This window comes from Sprattus sprattus (assembly GCF_963457725.1).
Source record: "Sprattus sprattus genome assembly, chromosome: 3".
In the NCBI taxonomy this organism is placed as follows: domain Eukaryota; kingdom Metazoa; phylum Chordata; class Actinopteri; order Clupeiformes; family Clupeidae; genus Sprattus; species Sprattus sprattus.
The window spans coordinates 44,387,199-44,402,848 of record NC_137922.1 but is presented as its reverse complement, the minus strand read 5'-3'; the positions used below and the strand labels follow the sequence as shown (position 1 = coordinate 44,402,848).

Below are 15,650 nucleotides of genomic sequence, written 5' to 3'. Positions count from 1 at the left end.
TCGGATGGCCTCTGGAGCACCGCTTGAATTTTCTCACTATCCGATCCGAGCTGTCCGACACCCCTGGCTAAAATGACGTTTCCTGTTTCGTTCCCTATATGACAGCACCTCCGTTTTTTAAAAAAATCGCTGAGAGATCGCCGGGTACCTGGGGCTGGAGGTCCAGGAGTGCATTAGGAGTTGGAGGAAGATTAGGGACAAGTTTGTAAAAATGAAAAAAACTAAGGGCATCAGCGGCGATGCAGGAGGAAAACCGACATCTCCCTTCTTCCTTGCTCCATCGTGGCTCTCGCCGCATATAAAGCATAGGGAGACGTCGTCTAATTACAGCAATAATAAAAACATTTCTTGGTTTTCGAACCGCCTCTTTGTGTTTGAGTTAGCAGAGCATGCAGTGTAAATGATTAAATTGTAAAGAACCTGAATTGTTGACGTAAAAAAGCAGAACCGTTTGTGTGGTATAATAATAGAAAATATTCGACAATAACCGCGAGCTTGATCATTGTCGTTAGTAATTACATTCACAACAACAGCCTCTGATCATTAACTAAAAATATACGGGATAAAAACAAACGATTTCTTATTTTATAGTTTGTTGTTGATGATGTAATGGCCTTGTAACATCATAATAAACCGTTGGTAATCTCCACAGCCCCTCGTAGAACCATGCAGGTAGAGGTGAGTCGTACAATCATCAGATTAGAAAGGGCGTGTCTCTCGTGAAGTCGTACGAGGTGAATTGGATAACCATGCAAATGCCAACATGTTGCCCACCCCGTCACATGGGACACGCCTACCTGGCAGACTTCAGTAAGGCGACACATGGAGCATTTCAAAAGGTCTATCAGTATCAGTGATGTTGATTGTTAAGTTTTATGGTTAGGAGTTTAAATTAAACACAGCTGATAATAACTTTATTGTGCAATGTCAGACTTTAATGTATGGTGACCCCAGAAGACGGGAAATAATGGGAACAGAACACACTGGTGGGTTGTCCAATAATATGAATGTAGAAATCAACATAGAAATGAATGTATGTGGTTGATTCTTCAGAAGGTTAGTCGTTTGTCTCTTTCTGTTAGCTCCTCCTCTTCTTCTGGGCTGAGTTTGTTACCCCTCAACCTCAGAAATAAAAACAGACAAACAAATAAACACACATTTTCTCATTTTACCAAATTGTTATTAACCTTGTAAAATTTCAAGGCTTACTTATATTTCTGTGTTTGACATTCAGGTGCTAAAATGCACAAATGATAAAAACATTTGGGAGCATAAAATCAACTGAGTACTTTTCCCCCCAAACATGCTCTACTTTTTTCCCATATATTTCTTCTGTTCTCTGCTATTTGTTCAACCTGTGGGTTCTGCATGGGGCTAGAGGCCTTACCAGAGAGATTTAACGCTGGAGTTTGTCTGGAGGGCCTGGAGGAGACTCTCAACTCCTTCTTTGGTGATACAGTCTTTGGTTAACCTGATGACGAGAAAGTAGATCATATTAATTATAATTATATAATTATTATAATAATTAATTATAGTACAGGATAAGCACATTTGTGAGAGGAATACTAAATGGATCAGAGTTAGATAAGAATACAAATTTGAATCAACACAACAGTATGGAAATCAGAATAATCCATAAAATAGTAAAAATGACACACACGCTCACTCAAACACACGCTGACAGTGGCAGTGCACAAACACATAAACACACACGGTTTATTTATATAAAGAGCAAGTGTCAACCTCACCAAAGTTCCTCCAGCGATGGACTTCACTCTATGAGCCTGGCCATAGCATGAGCACCTGTGTCCCCAATCCCATTGTCCACCACACTGCAATGAAGCAGCACCGATGTCTTCAAACACATGACTCAGAATGGCCATGTAACCACCAAATAACCACTCTAGTATACTATTACATTTTATGCATACAAACATACTGTTATACCACCAGACTCTACATTATCCCTTACATGCATACTGTTATGTAGTATTCCACATTGTAGAGGGACGTCTCCAAACCATCTTTACTTTGAACATTTTTTTGTATTAGATATTGTAAGATATACTTCTTTTTACTATCTGAACAGTGAACAAGACCCAAACCAGACCTGTACAGTAAGTCAGTCTGGACCAAACATTCCAAGACAAAGAATTAATTGAAAACAATGTTCCACTGGAAATTACATGTCTAGTGTTACCTCAGCCACACCAGAGAAGGGCTGTTCTCCAGTGCTCTGGCCAACGCCGCGGCCCCCTCATCTCTCACGTCGTTTCCCCAGAGTCTACAAAGACAGTAGAATAATTCACAGAAAACGTTTGATTTCATGCAACGTGCGACAATGTGTGGAATATCATTTCATCCCTATTTTGCATGTCATTGTATGAGTAGGCTGAGATTTAGGCAGATGGCTCTATACAGTTGTGTCTGATCGTCATAGAGACCCCACGCTATCTTCTTGAATTTCTCACACTGGATGCCCTTCTCAATAAGTTTTGCCATTCCTGCATCTGCACTGTAAAAAAAAAATTGTTGAGGATATTTAAAATTTGCAGGCAACCGTCTGCATTTAGATGTTTGCGTTTTCCCAACAATTTACTGTGTGATTGTACCAACTACACTATCACTGTTGTCCTTATTAATAATATTCAGTTCTGCCAACAAAGATTTTTTCGTTCAGTGAATGGTGTTGTTCAGAGTACTACAAAAAGATAATTGAGAATAAATAAATAATATTTATTGTGCTCTCACTAACAGCATTCCAGTGGGCCTCAGAGGCAGACAATTTTTGCTGCAGGACCGAGTTAGGACAAGTCTTACACGCACCCTCACAAGGTTTGCTCTTTAAGTAGTTAGGATGGCTGAACTGTCTACACCGTGTGAGGATCGAACTCAGGACCTTTTGGATCATGAGACTGACGCGCTACCCACTGCGCCAACAAGGCTGTGGTTTGCTGCTACAGTATTATCTTACGAAGACCCAGGGGGTGCCTTTTTCGTGCTCGGCTCGCTTGATTAATAAATAATGAATAGGAGTTTAAAATAATGTTTTAACTTTACAAACAATTTCACCCTTCGTTTAGCTAACGGTAGTTACAGTCAGGGGACAAACAAGCTAGCTAGTTATTTAACATTCGTACATTAGTTGCCCTTATACCTTGGATGCGTTCGCGCACTTTTCTATGTAGCCTACTCTCTTCTGTCTTCTATTTTACGTAGTTCATTCCGTAGCTACTTCAGTTGTGACGCTCAGTCGCACGACACCAACTTGAGATGAAAGCCCCTTAGAGAGATCCGTGTAACCCCGTCCGTCTACCAACTTTCTTCTTATGACAAATTTTAAGTTTAGCTAATTCTCTAAAGCATGTTGACACATCAGTAGGCTGCATATTGTTGGTCTAACATGCATTTCTGCATACATTTACAGTATTTACATTTCCTTGTCTTTATAACTAATAATTTCAACTATACTGAACAAACCATACCAACTTTCTTCTAATGACAAATTTTAAATTCAGCTTATTCTCTAAAGCATGTTGACACATCAGTAGGCTGCATATTGTTGGACTAACATGCATTTCTGCATACATTTACAGTATTTACATTTCCTTGTCTTTATAACTAATCATTTCAACTATACTGAACAAACCGTAGTTAGATTTTTTACAGTGTGTAATGTTATTGTATCTCAAACTGTTAAAGGAATTGAACAGGTAGAGAAGACCGTGCCACCAGGCTGTCCACTGCAATCACCCCCTAGTGCCCACTCACCATGTGCGCTACAAGTGGGTTACCTGACCATGCACCTCCGAGACCCAGGGATCAAAAATCAGGGCTGCAAACATTTGAGCTTTTAAAGCACACAGACAGGGACGTGCACAGAAATTTTGAAGGGCAGTTGCTCTGCCCTGGGAAAAAGGGACAACACATTATTTTTTGTCTCCGCCGCTGCCACGCCCCCGTCCCCTGATCTCAAATGTTGTCAATATCATTTTAAACTCTCACTAACGCCGCTGCCACGTCCCCGTCGTCTGATCGCAAATTTTGCCAATATCATAGCAAATATCATATCATATCATAGCAATAGCAAACAGGCAGTTGCCCGAGCAACCTTAGCCCACTCCTGTGCACGTCCATGCACACAGACCCTCACTGTGGCCTCTGTAGTCCAGAATAATCACACCCTTTGTCAAGCTCCTGGAAAAGATTTTATACAGGGGTTAAAGTTCACTGACTGATCCTTACCCAAGGTACTGTAGTGACCTGTTGTACTGAAGGCCTTCTGCCAGGCGCTGAGCTCCACTGTGACACTGTTGTTTCCCAGTCTAAAGGACATATGAATTCAATGTTAATGAGAAAGTTATCGTGACATGACTAGAAAGAATAAATGTATCAAATAAAATAATTCATATCTGAGCTGACCTTAAAGACAAGAAATTCTGCTTTGATTTGAGGAGCTGCGCGAAGTGAAGGGTGCAGTCATCAGTTAGTTTGTTGCTGAAGAGCCTGAAGAAAGAGTAAAATGTGTATCACTGCTGTGGAACTCTCTGAAAGGTACTGAGTTAGCAAAGCTCACGCTACTCACGCTATCTTCTTGAAGTTCTCACACTGGATCCCCTTCTCAATAAGTTTGGCCATTCCTGCGTCTGTAATGTTATTGTTTCTCAAACTGTTAAAGGAATTAAACAGGCATGTTCATTCTAACTTCCCAAGTCCTGCACATAGAGAATAACTCTTTGCATCTTCCTAATGTTTATGTGTGGTTATGTTTGGGTAAGTATGTAACACATAAAAAAAGTGATATCAGTCTGATTGGTGCCAACTGTTGCTGACTGTAAATGTAGCTAACTGTTTAATCAGGATCTGATCTAGCTCGGATCTGCACTAATTCTGAGCCATTTTCAGGACCAGTTAGCAGGGAATGCAATGCAGTCTTACTATAAGGCACAGCAGACGTGCAGGCAGGGCAGTAGTTCCTCCACTCCAACATCCCCGACAGCATTGTGGTCCAACTGCAGGCCAACTGGGTTCTTCAGGTGCTGCAGCACATAAGCCAGAGCTGTGCACTCAACAGGGCCAAGGTTACAGTAGGTCAACTTGAGGTGTTCCCCCTCGAATGTCGCCACTGCATCTCTGGCAACTTCACGGTCCTGCACCTCATGAATACATTGCACGAGCCAGGTGAAGCCTGGCATGGCGTGGATGCTCTTCTTTTCGCCTGCCACAGGTTTGGGCATGGACTTGAAATGCCTCCAGAGGCCTGTAGATAGAGACTTTGCTGCTTGTTTGGATTTTGTCTTTAGCATTTGTGTGGGGCAAGATTGAAGGAGCAGAACCCGGTGGCGCTGAGAAAGGAGACCTGACAAAAACCTGGAGGTGATATGGTGGTTTGAAGTTTCACTTGTCAATGTCTTCCTTCTCGCAGCCTCTGGGAATTGACCACTGGCACGGCCATTCCCTGACCAGTTGCTGACTCTCTTCATGAGTTTCTTCACGGTGAAAAGGTCATCGTTGTTCAGGACGAGGTAAAGAGCAGCAAAAAAACACTGCATGGTGACATGCAGGAACTCAAAATGTGGCTCAGGACAGGACAAGTGGCTAGTGATTTGGACAAGGACACCTATGCTAAGGTCTTGCTGTGTGAACCCTCTGCTCCTCAGCTCTGACTCAGATAGGAGATACTGGGAGAACTCCAAGCCCTCAAACGCCACTTGGCCTAGCCGCATAATGGTGAGGAAGTTCTCTTGCAGCCAAAAGTTTCCCAGACTGTGTTGCTTGGTGTCCTTACAATAGAGAAAATGCTGTAAGACCATGACAAAGATGTCAGTGGTGGTGTCCATTTCTGCTAATGCGTTCCTTGTAACATTTTGACACGATCCAGCAGAGAACTGGCACATGGCAGAGACCCAAGAGTGTTGTGTTTCCATGCAACGACTTTACAACCTGCACAGCCGACACAGGATCGTGGTGTTTCTTCAGAAAGCTGTCAATCCCACCAGGAGAAAGCCCCTCAGGCGGACCTCCTTCCACAGATAATGCCTCAGGTTGGGCCCTACTGCCAATGGGCGGCTGGTCACCAACTTCCGCACTCCCTTCATGAGACAGCCCTGGAGAAGATTGAAAAGTAATGTGGATAACGGTGCTCGCAGGTCTGGACAGCAATGCCTCTGGTCATCCGAGAAGCTGTGCTTGAACTCATCTAGACCGTCGAAAGTGAACAGCACCAAGTGTGTCAGGCTCAACTGGGGATCGAACCTGTGATGTCCCATGTGGTAGGCAGGGAGCATACCAGTGTACCAAGTGAGTGTTGGACTCAGATGCAGAGAAGAAACAGAGAGTTGAGTTTACTTGGAGCCAGGCAAAGATGATCAACAGACCAGGCAAAAAACTCAAAAACATCCAGATACAAAAAATAGTCTGGGCAGTTAAGGCGTCCAACAAAAGGTAGCAAAAACAGTTTAACTCAGGACTTAGGACAAGGTTCAAAAAAGGACAACTCCAGGCAAACAGGCTTTACAAAGACAAAGAATTCCACAAGGCAAAAAACTCACGCTGTGCGACTGTAGGGCATCAAATCAAGACTGAGCACAGAACACAAAAAACAGACAGCTTATAAAGGCAACCAAACGAGACACAGGTGACAACAATGAGACATTCAACACACATGTGACAGTCCAAACCAGAACTGAGGACCCCACATGGTCAACAGGGGGATTTCAGTCCAAAACCCTGACAAAGTGTGGGTTGTCCAAGATGAACTGGAACAGTTGTTCCTGATCCCTGTCGGGCCAACAGCAGTGGAAGAAAAGCAGGTCCCTCAGGGACAGATCCCGCCGCTCCATGCTCAGCTTCCGACAGCTGAAGGGGAAGAGCAGGAAGAAGTCCCTCAGGGACTCATTCTTGGCCCAAAGCAGATGCAGCCTCTGGAGCAGGGTACTCTTCCCCATGCCTGCCTCACCAGACACCAGTATAGTGTCTGCTTCTTCATTTAGGGTGCCTACTGGTCCCAGAATATCCTCTAGACCTAAGGGAACTTGATCCTTGATGCAGTCCTCAGCAAGCTCCAGCTCACAGTCTGTGTAGATAAGATCCAGGGAGAACTTGCCAGTTCCATCATAGCTACAAATAAACTGGGACTGTGCACAAACTGAACTGCATAGCTTCCTTTGGTACTCCAGGAACCCTGTGTTTAGATGAGATGTTCTTTTATATGAGACATAATATGGATGACTTAATGGTTTAATGATACAAACGCCTGTTCAGTCATTTACGTTTTTTTCATTGCTGTTGTTAACACTGATTTGATACAATTAAATTAAATCAAGAAAGGAAATCACAAACAGCTTTGACAGTTGTGCTTTCAAGAGAATTACTGAGAATAAAATCAGGAAGACATGTGCTCACGTTCTTTGCCTAGAGGCTCCTTACTATTTCTGTCTTCATCATCCTCTCTCTTGGTCTTCACCACCTCTAGTTCATCCTTCAGTCTCTCCTTCCCCCTCTCCTGTCTTACCTGCAGGGAAACTTTGACTTTTAAAAACAAAAAACTTCATTTAAAATACCCTTCTTCTGATAAAACATATAACATTAGATCACCAGCTAACTACAGAGTCTTTACTGGAAACTATTTCCTCCCCACACCCCATTTTTACCTGCAACTGAACCAAATTGTGTGATTGTCAATAAAACACAATCTAAAACACTATTCTTGTCTCCACCAAAGACAGACAGACAGACAGACAGAGAAAGACAGAGAGAGAGAGAGAGAGAGACAGGGATAGAGAGATAGAGAGAGAGAGAGAGACTGCTGTGAAGACAGAGAGAGCAGCTTATCAATAAAACACTTTCTAAAACACTACTCTCGTCTCCAACAAAGACAGACAGAGAGAGAGAGAATATGAAAGAGAGAGAGAGAGAGAGAGAGAGAGCTGTGAAGTCCCCTACATGAACACAGCGAAAGAGAGATAGAGAGATATGGATAAAGAGAGAGAGAGAGCGAGAGAGAGAGAGAGAGAACCACACACACGGATACATTCCCCCACACACACTTACATGCACTCACATCCACACCACCACACATGCATGAACACACACGCACGCATGCACACAGGCACACATGCACACATGCACACATGCGCACACACACACTGCCGTTGCAAAATGATGTTTTATTTTCTACTTGTTCTACTATATTATTATATGTAAAGAATGCTTTGGCATTGCAAATTGTGTTTTTTTGTCATGCCAATAAAGCTGAACTGAAATTGAATTGAGAGAGAAAGAGAGAAAAGGAGAGAGCGAGACCACTGTGAAGTCCTCTACAGGAACAGAGAGAACAGCTTGTCGATTAAAACCCAAACCACTGTTCTGGTCTCTACCAAAGTCTAAACTATAGGGTCATGGCTGCCCAGTCCCCGGCCTCACCTGCAGTGATAGATAGAGCAGCTGTATACGGACTCGTCCATCCGCCTGTCCAGGCTCTCAAAGCTCTCCCTCAGGCTTGTTGCGTGCAGAGTCCGTCGAAGCAAACCACTGTCATCATGGCTCTCCAGCAGCTCCTCTACAGACCTCAAAGTCTTCTGAAGACTCTTGAGTCCCCTCATCACGAGGTCAGCATTGTCGGAGAGATCTTCCTGCTCCCTCATGACCTCTAAGACGTTCATCAAGTCTGCGGTGCGACCCAATAGCTTATCACTGTGCCGCCTGTTGGTCTTCACCATCTGGCAGCGGTTGTACAATGCCCTGGCGACTGCCAGGGAATGCTCTATGGCTTGAGATATGGGCTACATTACTGCAATTGTGTGAAACATGTTACTTTAAAAGAAAAACATGTTCAGTAAAGTGACACTTCTCTTTGTCACGTGTCTCCTAGTGCAATATGTAAAAGCATGGAAAAGAAAACCAACCAACTAACAAAAAGGCTTTCTGGAGAATACAATTTGAAGTTGTAAAGACAGATTGAACTGAGGCGGTTAAAATAAATGTTTTTGAATAGGCCAACAATGGAAAATTCGAAACAGCAATGTATGAAATACACAATCACCGAAATGTACTCAGCGCCCTAGTTTGAGGATGTTAGCTGCTGGCGGGAATGGCAACGGACACAATTGCACAGAAAGGGAATAGCCTCAGACAGAGATGTCAAAGTGAGGTCAAAGGCACTAGATTGCATGATAAAACTAACATTATTTTTGTTGAGATCAGTATAGCCTCTTACGTCCATTATGGGTACTTAATTTAGGCATAAGATGTCAAATATCTGAATATGCGTAACATGGGATTCATATTCAATTTAATAATCTAAATTCAAACGGAACTCATTTGCAACTTCAGTGCTAAGTACTGAAACAGAATGTATAGCTTACATCTTTGCTGAAATATTAAATGTTTCAGCAGACATTCTGGCACTTGCTTTTGTGTGAATTGTTGGAGCCGGAGAGGTCAGCTCTATTTTCTATGGAAACCCAGGTTGTCATAGTAAGCTACTCTCACACTTTTCCCCAATAGGATAGCCTACATACAGTGTGGGGTCTAAAAGAATGATCATTTACTTATTTCATTTGTGAGTGCACTGTTAGATTGATTTTTTGTTGCATAAACAAATATATGCACATATCTTAACAACTTGCATTTCACAAGAATAAAAATAAAAAGGCATCCTTTACGTCTATAATTTAAAAGTTAAGGAATCAGGGCAGTACAACAGATCAGGAACAGATATGTATATAGAATTTCACCTTGAGAGCACAGAAAGCCTTTCCTGTTTTATTCCTGTTCAGTGTGAATACAGTCAGCATGAGAAACATTATCCAGACAAATTTACTGTATGTATATTCACTCACCTCTCATTTAACTGCATGCTTCTGAAATGGGAAGTGTACAATACCAGACACCCCATGTCTGCTATATTTCTTATCAGTGTGGGCCATGTGTCCTTATCTAAGCCACGTGTCTCTACCCATCAGGTACTACTTCTTCACAACATTGTTTTTACAAAAACAGGATGAATCCATTTTTGTTTCTTTTTAACGTTTCTCCTCTCAGCCCAGGACAAATGAGTAGGATGATCTCTGCTGTGCCTTAACAAGGGTGTAGAGAGGGCACCCTTCCACCTTGAACACTTACAGTGGGAGTTTTATTTAAACAAATACAGACGTACACACCTACGTACACACACACACACACACACACACACACACACACACACACACACACACACACACATACGTACACACACACTCACACACACACACACACATAAACCCACACATACACGCACACAGAGACACACACACAAACACACACACACACACACACACACACACACACACACACACACACACACACACACAGACAGACAGACAGACAGACAGACAGACAGACAGACAGACACACACACACACACACACACACACACACACGCAAACGTACACGTACACATACACATAAATATTTTGCAGAGTTGTAGATACGGGCAAAGAATTGGTTATTGTTTCAGTTCCCTTTCAGTTTCAGTTTCAGTTCCCTTTCAGTTCTTTATTTCAGTAAACAGCAACTTACCTTTTTTTAATAGACCATCTGTAATATGAGGACGCTTACCAGAAATGTCCCTGATTATCTTCTTTAGTAATAGTGATTATGCAACTTTGGTCACTTTAAAGTCACACAAATGGGATTACTATAAAATAATTTACGATATTTAAAATAAAATGTACTTGTAAGTAAAATGTTACTTGATCGAATGCAGGACAACTGCTTAAAAGGCAGGACAGCTAACCATACTGCCACTGATGTTGTAGCATACACCAGACAACTTGCTTGCATTGATTTCGGCAATAAGGAACATTTGTAATTGCAAGACTTCACTATCACATCTTTTATAAAATGATTACAGAGATTTCAATATAGGCTATATCTCAATGTTTAATTTCAGTGTTTTAATTGTTTTAATTGTAATCTTCCCTCATCTTTTACAACCAATCAGATATGTTGTAATAATGCTGACATCAGGTGAAATATAGACTGTTATTAATGTTTTGTTTTAACCCAAAGGTTTTAGAGTTTGAACTGTTTGGGAGAATATCTGATAAAAAGCCAGCTATCGGTTTGCCTAGCCTATTGCTGGCAGAGTGAGTGCCTACTTGAATGTGTGGCACCAACTACGGCTCATTACACTCTGATAACATAAACATTTAGATACGTAGGTAAACGTTGAAAAGGATTAATTATGCAATCACACTAATAATGATAATGATGATGAAAAAATATGTTACACTGCCAAGACAAAGTGAGACTGATGCAAACATTTCATTGTAAACACATTTTTATCAGTTTATCTTTCATAATAATATACCTCTATCAGTTTCCACAGTTCCTACCATCTAAATACTACAGAAAAGACAGTACAGTCTTAGGGCTAATTTCATAACATTGTAAGTAAAAAACAAAACAAGTGAAATGAACGTGACTACTGTATATCTGTATTGCCTTGAAATGTGTCTGTTTCTCTCTGCTGCTGTAGACTGGTCTGCTGTGAACTCACCACGGCATCCTGTGAACCCATAACGCCTGTGCTCCAGGCGGAAAATTCACTCTTGAGAGAGCTGGATCTAAGTGGAATAAGTTTGAAAGACGAGGGAGTGCAGCTGTTGTATGATAGGTTGACCCACACAAACTGCAAATTGGAGGCACTGAGGTCAGTTACAAGCATCAAAGGGTCCTGGTCTTTGCCAGCTTTGTGAGTTGGAGGGCTTGTAGAACTCAATAATTTAGTAATCCCTTGATATTTCTAGCCATTTATTCCATCAAAAACAAAGTGGAAAAATTAGTACGTCATTGGGAAGTTATTACCGGTACATTAATGGGTTCTGCACATGAAATAGTAACCCATCAATGTAATAACCTCCAAATGGTTTAATAATTTATAACATTATTGTTGAAAAAATGGTATTACATTATTGGTAATGTATTACATCATTGAAATTAAGCACATTTTCGATGGAGGATCTCAGGCTCTACGAGACTCATTTACAATCTTCAGGCCCATGAACCTCATCAAGGCATCATGGCATGCAGCATTAAAACATGTGGCAAATGGTGATTTCATCTTTCGCAAATTCTAGTTTTAAATGTATGTTTTGTTTTGAGAACAGCCTTTTGAAAAGCGGCCTGGTATAACTTCACTCTAAATACAGTCACACATAATGGTATGAATTATGACCTGTCCCTTAGCAGTTTTGTTTTATAAATATAGCCGACTGCTTGTCCATATAATGATATTTTATATATCAACTGTCTGTGTTGATGTTGATTATGTGACAACTTGTCGATTATGGTTGAACATGATTGGTCAATTATAAGGGTATACCTACGGGTGGAGGTATCCATTGTCTTGAATCAGACTAGACTGGTGAATTGCCATTGGTTGATCATGAGGGTGGGTGTGGGTGTGGGTGTTTAAGCTTTGAATTAACGCTTTTACGTAGCACACTGAAGAAAGCGCTACCACTCGTCTGTGCTGGGATGTTCTGACAAATTAAAATCAGATTATGCATGTGATTATCAGTGCAGCCTTTTACCAATGTACTGAGATACAGTTTTGCGGGAGCCGGCTCTTATGTTTGCACGATAGGAGCTCACATTAGTGACAGACAGAGCTGTGACAAAAGCTGTTTACAAACGTACAAAAAATGTTTTGGTCCTCACACTGCCTTTGTAGACTTGCTGGCTGTGGTCTTACCAACACAAGCTGCAACACTCTGGCCTCAGTCCTTCGCTTACAGCACTCCCACCTGAGGAAGTTGGACCTGAGCAACAACAGCCTGAACAATGCTGGACTGGAGGAGCTGACTGCTGCACTGTTGCACTCCAACTGCAAACTTGAGAAACTGGGGTATGAAACCCACTTTGGTTGTTTCTGTTATTGGTTTCTTATTTATACTGCCACTTTGCATTCAAGCATTAGAGCATTTCAGCCATGGCTGTCAAATACAGTGTGGCCTTTTTTATGTATTTGCCAAACATTTAAAAATGTCACATTATGTCAAGTTATTTAAAAGAATGCTAGAAACATAATTTAAATAATGCCAAATAACACACTACTTACTTACAATATTTGTTTCACTTTCATTGCAGACTTTCCTATTGTGATCTCACGTAGCCTATGGCTCTTGTGGAATTCTGTCCTCTGTGCTGGAATCAGCAAACTCCCACCGAGAGATTTGGACCTAAGCAACAATGACTTGTTTGACTGTGGAATAAAAGTGTTGTCCAGTGCCATGAGTCATCCAATTGTAAACTGGAAACGTTGAGGTATGAGCTTTTCACACGGCTCTTTGCTCTTTTTACTGAACAGTAAGTAATGGACTAAAGTTATTGGTGATGCAAATTCAACTATTTGCTAACGTAGAAGGCAGGTCAAAAGGATAAAATGGAAAGAAGAAGACAAAGAGGTGACATAGGTTCTCTGGTGAAGGTTTCAGAATGGCAACTGTATTCAAATCAGAGGTTGTCAAGCTGTAATTTGTAACTCTCGTTTGGAAAAGCTTTCTTGGCTTGAATATTTCTTATGATCTGGGAATAGACTGGCAGCATCACATAGATATTACAGCATTCTCTCTCTCTCTCTCTCTCCCCCTCTCTCTCTCTCTCCCTCTCTCTCCCCCCTCTCTCTCTCTATCTCCCTCTCTCTCTCTCTCTCTCTCTCCCTCTCTCTTTTTCCCCCTCCGCTCTTGCTCCCTCTCTCCTGGTCTCACCTCTCTCTCTCTCTCTCTCTCTCTCTCTTTTTCCCCCTCCGCTCTTGCTCCCTCTCTCCTGGTCTCACCTCTCTCTCTCTCTCTCTTTTTCCCCCTCCGCTCTTGCTCCCTCTCTCCTGATCTCACCTCTCTCTCTCTCTCCCTCTCTCTCTCTCCTTCTCTCTTGCTCCCTCTCTCCTGGTCTCACCTCTCTCTCTCTCTCTCTTTTTCCCCCTCCGCTCTTGCTCCCTCTCTCCTGATCTCACCTCTCTCTCTCTCCCTCTCTCTCTCTCCTTCTCTCTCTCTCGCTCTCTCTCTCTCTCTTTTTCAGGCTCTCTGGTTGTCTCGTCTCTGGGCAGGGTTGTGAGAGTCTGGCCTCCGCTCTCAGGTCAAATACCTCCCACCTGAGAGAGCTTGACTTGAGCTACAATCACCCAGGAGACTCAGGAGTCAAGGCTCTCTAAAGGCTTCTTCAGGACAAAGAGTGCAAACTGGAGAAACAGAAGTGAGTATGGCTTGAGAGTTTTCTAGAGACCATAGTCGTGTTTATTTTATGACCATAATGCCAGCCAGTTAAAAAATATAAAATATTAACACTGATTCTTGGTTGGTATGTTTGTCTCTAAAGTGTTGATTACAATGAAAAACGTTGGCTGAAAGCAGGTCTACGGAAATGTGAGAAATGTATTAAATTCAAACCATAGTGGTATATGTCTTGTGAAAATCATGCTTAATCAAATATTATGTTAATTTTCATCTGACAATGTATGTACATCAACTGCTAAGTGGGCCTCCGCTTTTTTGGTGCATTGTGTTGGTTACAAATATACGGTTGGATTTGTATTCATACCCTTCAAAGCTTACATGTTCACATTTAGTTTGGAAAATATTCTAGGAAACACCCAACAACAGCATAGAACACCATTTAATTAGTGGTGCCTTCCCTTTCCCACCATCTGGCACCTTACTCTGTTGAGTGACAGAAACACACTGTGAAAAAAACAAATGAGCAAAGTATCAAAAATAACAGAGCGACACTGAATTGAATTGTTCTTTCTTCCCTTCATAGATGCCTGCAAGCTCACACTCGACCCAAACACAGCACATGCCCTTCTCTCGCTGTCTGAAGAATGCAAAAAGGTGGTGCGTTTGCGAGAGAAGCATTCATATCCTGACCACCCAGAAGGATTTGAGGAGTTTACCCAAGTGTTGTGCATAGAAGGCCTAACTGAGCGTTGTTACTGGGAGGCCGACCTAGCCGGAATAGTTTCTATCGGAATGGCTTTCAAAAGCATAAGCCAAAAAGGTGATGACAGCCAACTTGGATTCAACGACAACTCCTGGAGTAAAAAATGTTACCCATTCAGAAAACTTGTTTCTTCCTCTAGCCTCATGTCGAGCTACCAAAGAGTTGCAGTGTATCTTGACTGGACTGCTGGCATGTTATCTTTCTATGCAATCAATGGCTTTGACCTGAAACATATGCGCACATTGTATTCTGAGTTCACCGATCCCAGGGTTTGAGCTTCTACACCACGACCTCCTAGACGCCTCAGTTTTCTTGCGGTAGATGAACTGGCCCTCAGAGACCTCTCTGCCGCAACTTTGTGACCCCTCCGTTAATTTACTCCATCTGGTTTCATGTTGGAATGAAGACACACTGAACTTTGCTGTGATTGAGGGCTAAGTGGGAATAGTAATTCCGTGTTTTTAATATGACAAAAAATTAAATGAGTCTTAAGGTATGACTGACTGAAGTTCTCCTGTCTCATTGTGTTTCTTGTTCTGCTTAAAGATGACCACCAGGGGGCGGCAGACAGCATCATAACAACCAGCTCCTTTTCAAAGAATTGTTGCGCTGTTGTGTCTCTGTCCTTGCCCAGCCCTGGTGTTCTTTGAGCTGATTTAATACTTTAA

At 42.1% G+C, this 15,650-nt stretch overlaps 2 pseudogenes across 2 annotated transcripts; one reads left to right on the top strand and one right to left on the bottom strand.

Moving 5' to 3' along the window:
* Positions 1-1,049: 1,049 nt before the first annotated feature.
* On the bottom strand, positions 1,050-8,720 carry LOC308362788 (nucleotide-binding oligomerization domain-containing protein 2-like; annotated as a pseudogene). Its single transcript has 10 exons — positions 8,454-8,720; positions 7,405-7,513; positions 6,735-7,183; positions 4,939-6,224; positions 4,586-4,669; positions 4,423-4,506; positions 4,236-4,325; positions 2,201-2,284; positions 1,388-1,471; positions 1,050-1,122 (listed from the first exon to the last, which is right to left on the bottom strand). The product of its transcript is annotated as a nucleotide-binding oligomerization domain-containing protein 2-like (transcript).
* A 1,207-nt stretch (positions 8,721-9,927) lies between these two features.
* LOC308362787 (NACHT, LRR and PYD domains-containing protein 12-like) lies at positions 9,928-15,303 on the top strand (annotated as a pseudogene). Its single transcript has 7 exons — positions 9,928-9,965; positions 11,522-11,695; positions 12,719-12,892; positions 13,135-13,311; positions 14,065-14,238; positions 14,362-14,408; positions 14,803-15,303. The product of its transcript is annotated as an NACHT, LRR and PYD domains-containing protein 12-like (transcript).
* The last annotated feature ends 347 nt before the right edge of the window (positions 15,304-15,650 follow it).